The sequence below is a fragment of the Chiloscyllium plagiosum genome, chromosome 46, assembly GCF_004010195.1.
Source record: "Chiloscyllium plagiosum isolate BGI_BamShark_2017 chromosome 46, ASM401019v2, whole genome shotgun sequence".
NCBI classification, from domain to species: domain Eukaryota; kingdom Metazoa; phylum Chordata; class Chondrichthyes; order Orectolobiformes; family Hemiscylliidae; genus Chiloscyllium; species Chiloscyllium plagiosum.
This window is the reverse complement of record NC_057755.1, coordinates 12,495,730-12,503,738: the sequence shown is the minus strand read 5'-3', so window position 1 is coordinate 12,503,738 and position 8,009 is coordinate 12,495,730. Positions and strand designations below refer to the sequence as shown.

General features: G+C 44.5%; 1 protein-coding gene across 1 annotated transcript in view; it reads right to left on the bottom strand.

The window, feature by feature from the left end:
- Positions 1–8,009, bottom strand: part of LOC122544108 (hexokinase-1-like) — a 158,721-nt gene that overhangs the window by 1,555 nt on the left and 149,157 nt on the right. The gene's annotated exons all lie outside the window — the stretch shown is intronic.

Sequence of the window (8,009 nt, the reverse complement as noted above, 5' to 3'; positions counted from 1 at the left end):
GATGTGTGTGGAGGTGCAGGTGAATTTGTGGCGGATATGGAAGGATCCCTTGGGGCCTTGGAGAGAAGTAAGGGGGGAGGTGTGGGCGCAAGTTTTGCATTTCTTGCGGTTGCAGGGGAAGGTGCCGGGAGTGGAGGTTGGATTAGTGGGGGGTGTGGACCTGACGAGGGAGTCACGGAGGGAGTGGTCTTTTCGGAACGCTGATAGGGGAGTATTCTAAATGCTGCCGAACCAAAGTCTTGTACAATTTTAACATGACCTGCCAGCTCTTATACTCAATACTCTGTTTGATGAAGGCAAGCATATTATATGCCTTCTTGACCACTCTATCTACCTGTGTAGCAACCTTCAGGATACAATGGACCTGAACTCCCAGATCTCTCTGCTCATCAAGACTCTTCCGTTCACAGTATAGTTTGCTCTTGAATTAGACTTCCCAAAATGCATCACCTCACATTTGCCTGGATTGTACAGCAACCTTCAGGGTACAATGGACCTGAACTCCCAGATCTCTCTGCTCATCAACTTTTCCCAAGACTCTTCCGTTCACAGTATAGATTGCTCTTGAATTAGACTTCCCAAAATGCATCACCTCACATTTGCCTGGATTGTACTCCATCTGCCACTTTTCCACCCAACTCTCCAGTCTATCTATATTCTCCTGTATTCTTTGACAGTCCCTTATGCTTTCTGCTACTCCACCAATCTTCGTGTCATCTGCAAACTTGCTGATCATACAACAATGCCCTCTTCCAGATCATTTATGTATATTACAAACAACAGTGGTCCCAGCACAGACCCCTGTGTAACACCACTGGTCACCTTTCTTCATTTCGAGAAACTCCCTTCAACTACTACTCTCTGTCTCTTGTTGGTCAACCAGTTCTTTATCCACCTAGCTAGAACACCCTGCACACCATGTGACTTCACTTTCTCCATTAGTCTACCATAGGGAACCTTATAAAACGCCTTACTAAAGTCCATGAATATGACATCTGTAGCCCTTCCTTCATCTATCATCTTGTTAACTTCCTCAAAGAACTCTATTATGTTGGTAAGGCACGATTTCACCCGGATAAAACCATGTTGTCTATCACTGATAAGCCCATTCTTTTCCAAGTATAGATTTTATCACTCAGTGCCTTCTCCAGCAATTTTCCCATCAATGACATCAGGCTCACTGGTCTGTAGTTACCTGGAATATCACCTGGAATAATGTTGTACAGGGGGACAACATTAGCAATCCTCCAGTCCTCCGGCACTTCACCTGTGTTTAAGGAAGCTACAAAGATATCTGTCAGGGCCCCAGCTATTTCCTCTCTCGCCTCCCTCAGCAACCTGGGATCGATCCCATCCGGCTCCGGGGATTTGTCCATCTTAATATCCTTTAGTCTACCCAACACATCTTGCCTCCTTATGTCAAAATGATCCAGAGTAAACAAACTTCTACCTCTAATCTCAACATTCATCATGTCCCTCTCCTCAGTGAACACTGATGCAAAGTAATCATTCAGAATCTCACCCATTTTCTCAGGTTTGACACACAACCTTCCTTCATTATCCTTTAGTGGACCAACCCTTTTTCTAGTTACCCTCTTCCCTCTTATGTGTGAATAAAAGGCCTTGGATTCTCCTTAATTTTACTCATTAAAGTTATTTCATGACCCCATTTAGCCTGCTTGATTCCTTGTTTAAGATTGGTTCTACTCTCCCGATATTCTTCCAGGGCCCGTTCTGTTCTTAGCTGCCTGGACCTTAAGTACACTTCCCTTTTCCTCTTGGCTAGTTGCACTTTCTCCTGTCATCCAATGCTCATAAATCTTGCCTTTCCTATCCCTTGTTTTCAAAGGGACATGTCTATTCTGCACTGTCTTCAACCTATCTTTGAAAGCCTCCCACATATCAAATGTGGACCTCTCTTCAAATTCCAACATTTCCCAACTCTTGCTGAATTTGGATATAATTGGCCTTGGCCCAGTTTAGTACTCTTCCCTTAGGACCACTCTCATCTTTGTCTGAGAATATTCTAAAACTGACAGAATTGTGGTCACTATTCCCAAAGAAATTTCCCACTGCAACTTCTACCACCTGTCCTGGCTCATTCCCAATACCAGGCCCCTTCCCTCATCGGACTATTGACAAATTGCTAGAGAAAACTTTCCTGGACGCTCCTTACAAATTCTGCCCCATCCAGACCCCTGACACTAAGTGTATCCAGTTAATGTTGGGAAATTAAAATCTCCCATCACTATCATCCTGTTGCCTCTACATCTTTCCATAATCTGTTCACTTATTTGTTCTTCTGCCTCACGCTCACTGTTGGGAGGCCTGTAATACAGCCCCAACAATGTAACGGTACCCTTCTTATTTCTCAGCTCTACCCATAATGCCTCACTGCTCAAGCCCTCCATAGTGCCCTCCTTTAGCACAACCGTGATATCCCTGACATGCAATGCACCTCCTACCCCCTTTTACTTCCCTCCCTGTCCTGTCTGAAGCATGTATATCCTGTAACATTTAGTTGCCAATCATGCCCTTCCTTCAACCCAGTCTCTGTGATCGCAATAATGTCATACTGCTAGGCACCAATCCAAGCCCTAAATTCATCTGCCTTACCCACTATACTCCTTGCATTATAGTATATGCACTTGGGGCCACCAGTTCTTTTGCTCTCTGCCTACTCTTCCCCTTGGTAATGCTAACTTCATGATCCTTATAGTCTCCAGTTTCCACCTCACTGTCTAGTAGTCTTCTCTTCTGGTTCCCAGCCCCCTTCCACATTAATTTAAAACCACCTCAACAGCAGTAGCAAAAACTCCACCAAGGACATTAGTTCCAGTCTGGTTCAGGTGTAGACCATACAATATGTAATAGTCCCAGAATAGGCCCCAACATCCCACAAACCTGAACCCCTCTCACCTACACCATCCCTCAAGCCACGTGTTCATCCTGCCTATTCTTTCATTTCTACTCTGGCTAGCACGTGGCACTGATAGCAATCCTGATTTGAGGTCCTCCTCTTTAACTTCTCTCCTAGCTCCCTGAATTCTGCTTTCAGGACCTCATCTTTTTTACTTATATCATCGTGCCTATATGCACCATGACAACTGCTCTGCAGCTGATTGGTGAAACCCCTGTGACCCGAGCACTTGGGAGGCAATATACCATCTGGGAGTCTCATTTTCGGCCACAGAACCACCTATCTACTCCCCTCACAATAGAATCCCCTATGACTACGGCTCTACGAATCTTTTTCCCACACTTCTGAACAGCAGTGCCTGCCACAATGCCATGATCCTGGCAACTGCTGCTCTCCTCTGGTGAGCCTTCTCCCCCAACTGACCTGTTTTGGAGGGAGATGACTGCAGGGGACACCTGCACTGCCTTCCTACTCTTTCTCTGCCTTTTGATCACCCAGACCTTGCCCCCTACCATTGTAATTCCCATGGCTAATCCACCTAGCCTGCACCAACCTGGATACTATAGTGTGACCAATCCACCTAACCTGCACAACTTTGGACTGTGGGAGGAAACTGGAGCACCCGGAACATGCCCAGGCAGACATGGGGAGAATGTGCAAACTCCATACAGTTGCTGGATGCTGGAACCAAACCCAGGCATGTGGCACTGTGAGCCAGCAACGCTAACAGTGCTGTCCCCAGATGTTATCTTGGATAGCTCATCAAATTTGTGGGTGAAGCTTAGGAATAAAAAGGGGTAGTAACACTGATAGAGGTGCATTATAGGCTCTAAAACAGTCAGCAGCTAATTGAGGAGCTGACATGTAGTCAATTCACTAAAGAGTGTAAAAGTAATGGGGTAATTGTATTAGGGGCTTTCAAGTACGCCAACATTAATTGAAAGAATAAAGGTTTTAGAGGGAACAGAACTCTTGAATGTATTCAGAAGAGCTTTTAATATCAACACGTAGAAAGTCCAATAAGGGATGGTGTAATGTTGGACCTATTTCTGGGGAGCAAAACCAGACAGGTGTCTGAGGTAACAGTGGGAGGAGCATTTTAGTGAAAGCAATAGAACACCACACATTTTAAGTTTGTTATAGAAAAGGAGAACGATGGTCTGGATAAAAAGGTTTGGATTAATGTAAAGCAGATTTTGTTAAAATAAGAAGGGTCTGGTCAAAATAGACTGGAAACAGCTACTTGAGGGAAAATGTACAGCAGAATAGTGGGAGGCATTTGTAAAGGTACTGAGGAGAATACAGTCTCAACATATCCCCTTTAAAGTGAAAAGTAGGAGCAACACGTGGAGTGTGAATCCAGAGAATTTTGTTAGAGTGTTAGATGAGTACTTCACATCTGTCTTTACTCAGGAGGAGGATGCAAGTGCAGGATTCAAGAAAATAGCATGTGGAGTTCTTGAGCAGAATGATATGAGACGTAAGGAGATATTGGAGGTTTTGGCAGATTTGAAAGTGGACAAATTCCCAAGTCCAGATGAATTATATCCCAGGCTGCTGTGGGAGTTGACAGAAGAAGTTATAAGGGCCCTGACTGAAATTTTCAAATTGTCATTCTTGACAAGGGACGTACCAGAGGATTGGAGGACAACTAACATGGTTCTATTTTACAAGAAGGGTGATAGAGATAGACTGGGGAACTATAGACAAATAAGTCTCACATAAAAAGTAGGAGGCTATTGGAGAAAATAGTGAAGGAGAAAATTAATTTCCATTTAATGAGGCAAGGATTGATCATGGCTTTGTCAGAAAAAGGTCATGCCTCACAAAGTTGATTTAATTTTTTGGAGCAAGTGGCCAAGTCTTTTGATAAAAGTAGGGCATTTGATATAGCTTTCAACAAGACCCTTATCAAAGTCCCATACAGAAAACTGATAAAGTCTCATGGGATTCAGAATCACTTGGCAGGCTGGATCCAAAATTGGTTTAGTGACAGGAAACAAAGCATGGCGATAGAAGGTTGTTTGTGTGACTGGAGTCTGGTATCCAGTGGAATTAGTGCTGAGACCCTTATTGTTTGTGATATTCATAAATGATGTAGCTACGAATGTCTGTGGGCAGTGGTGGGGGTGGGGGAGGGGGTAGCGGTAATGTAAGTGTGCAGAATGCAAAGATTTGCCAGTTGGCAGATGGTGAGAAGGAAAGTCTTAAGTTACAGGAACATGTAGATGGATTGGTCAGATGGGCAGATCTGTGTCAGGTGGCATTTTAACCCTGATAATGTGAAGTGTACCACTTTGGAAGAAGTAACAAGACAAGGGAGCATGATCACTAAAGGTGGCAGAGCAGGTTAAGAGGGTAGTTAAGGCGCATAAATGTTTGCCTTTATCAGTTGAGGACATAGATTATAAAACCAGGGAGAAGATGTTGAAGCTGTACAGGACTTTAGTTAAACTACTGCTGGAGTACTGTGGGTATAGTTCTAGACACCACTCTGTAGAAAGGGTGTGATTGCACTGGGAAGGTGTGCAATGAAGAATCACCAGGATGTCACTTGGGAAGGAGCATTTCAGCCATGAAGAGAGACTGGATAAGCTTGGGTTATTTTCCTTGAAGCAATAAAGGTTGAGCTGATAGAGGTGTATAAGATTATGAGGGGTAGGGACAGGGTGAATAGAAAGTGGGGGTGGCACAGTGGCTCAGTGATTAGCACTACTGCCTCACAGCGCCAGGGTCCCAGGTTTGATTCCAGCCTCAGGTGACTGTGTGGTGGTTGCTCCAGTTTCCTCCCACAGTCCAAGGATGTGCAGGTCAGGTGAATTGGTGATGTTAAATTGCCCGTAGTGTTAGGTGCATTAGTCAAGAAAGTGGGGGTGGCACAGTGGCTCAGTGATTAGCACTACTGCCTCACAGCGCCAGGGTCCCAGGTTTGATTCCAGCCTCGGGTGACTGTCTGTGTGGTGGTTGCTCCAGTTTTCTCCCACAGTCCAAGGATGTGCAGGTCAGGTGAACTGGTGATGTTAAATTGCCCGTAGTGTTAGGTGCATTAGTCAGAGGGAAATGGGTCTGAATGAGTTACTCTTCGGAGGGTCAGTTGGGCCGAAGGGCCTGTTTCCACACTGTAGGGAATCTAATCTAATCTTTTGTTGAAGTGTTAAGAACAAGGGGGCATGATTTTAAAATAAAAGGCAGGAGGTTTAGAATTTGAAGAAAGCTTTTTCACTCAGAGGGTCATTAGCATTCAGAATATATTGCGCAGGAGGGTAGTTTGACCTTATGGTGGAGGGAAGGTCATTAATGAAGCAGCTGAAGATGGTTGAGCCGAGGTCACTGCCCCAAGGAACTCCTGCAGTAATGTCCTGGAGCTGAGATGATTGACATCCAACAACCACAACCATCTTCCTTTTTACTAGTTATGGTTCCAACTAATGAACTGTTTTACTCCTCATTTCCATTGTCTCTATGTTGATAGGGTTCTTTGAGGCACACTCGGTCAATTGCTGCCTTAATATGAAGAGTAGTGTCTCACTTTCCCTCAAGTTTGTAACAGGATTGAATTGATGTCAGGGTCCAAGTAGTCCTGGTGGAACCCAAACTGAGCATTGACAAACAGGTTGTTGCTGCACAAGTGCCCCTTGATAGCACAGTTGATGACCCCTTCCATCACTTTGCTGATGAGTGACAATAGATGATGGAATGCTAATTAGCTGAGTTGGATTTGTGCAGAGGACATATAAGAGCAACTTTCCACATTACAAACTTATTCAAGAAAAGTTGTAAGAATACGGCCAGCTCAGACCACTCAGACTAACAAGGTTATAGGTTCAGTTAGAGTAATGCAGTTAATGTGGTGTAAATGGGCATCCAGAAACTATTTAATGCAGTGCACAACAGACTTGAGGAAATTGATAGCCCAATGAATAAAAGGGACAGTAGCAATTTGGATACAAAATTGGTTTAGTGATATGAAGCAAAGATACTGGTATTTCAGGTCAGGCTAGAGAAAGGTTTGTAGAAGAGTTCTCCAGGGGTTAGTATTAGGACCTTTGTTTCTCCTGATACATGATTTAGATCTTGGTATGCAGGGGCCAGTTTCAAAATTTGCAGATAACAAGAAACTTGGAAGAATTGTAACCATGAGGACAACAAGTGTAGAACTCCGAAAGGAGAGTGACAAGGTGGTGGAGTGGGTGAATAGGTGGGAGGTGAGGTTCTATGTCGAGTAAAATGTGAAGCGATGTTTTTCTATGTTCTTCCAACCAAAATGCAATGTAAAATAGAGGTTACAGTCCACAGGGGGTACACGAGCAGAGGACTATGTGTGTATTTGTTCAAAGATCATTGAAGGTAACAGGTAAGGTGGAGATAGCAGTTAAGGCATTCAGTGTGTTTGGCTTTTTAATAGGGCCGCAGACTACAGAGCAAGGAGAAACACTTAATAGATCTGAGCTGGAATATTGTGCATAGTTGTGGGTGCCAAGTTATAGGAAGAATGTAACCACATTGTAAAGTATAGAAGCACTTTATGAGAATGGTTCCAAGGTTGAGAAACTACAATTGTGAGGATAGATTGAAGGAGTTTGAGTGCGAGCAGCAGCGGAGGTAAGATGAACCCGGAGGACAGCAGCTAAGGTAAGGCAGTTTTTAAAATTACTTACCGGTAGCGGGCAGCGGTGTTTTCTCTTTCACAGAAGGAGCGGGAGCAGAGGGGCAACTGGGAAGGAAAGCAGTGACCATATATATCAGCAAGACGGATCATTCGGGAGGCTGAGGGGTAATTGAGAGGAGTTACTGGGAGTTGGTCACTCCTAAGGTTCAGGACAAGGATAGATGGGTTACAGTTAGGGGGAGGAATGGGGACAGACAGACAGTGCAGAGATCCCCTGTGGACATTCCCCTCAGTAATAAGTATACCGTTTTGGATACTGCTGGGGGGGATGACCTACCAGAGGAAAGCCATAGTAGTCAGTTCTCTGGCACTGAGCCTGACACTGTGGCAAAGGGAAGGGGGCAGAATAGAAAAGTACTCGTGGTAGGGGACTCGATAGTTGGGGGAATCGACAGGAGATTTTGTGGTCAGGATCGGGAT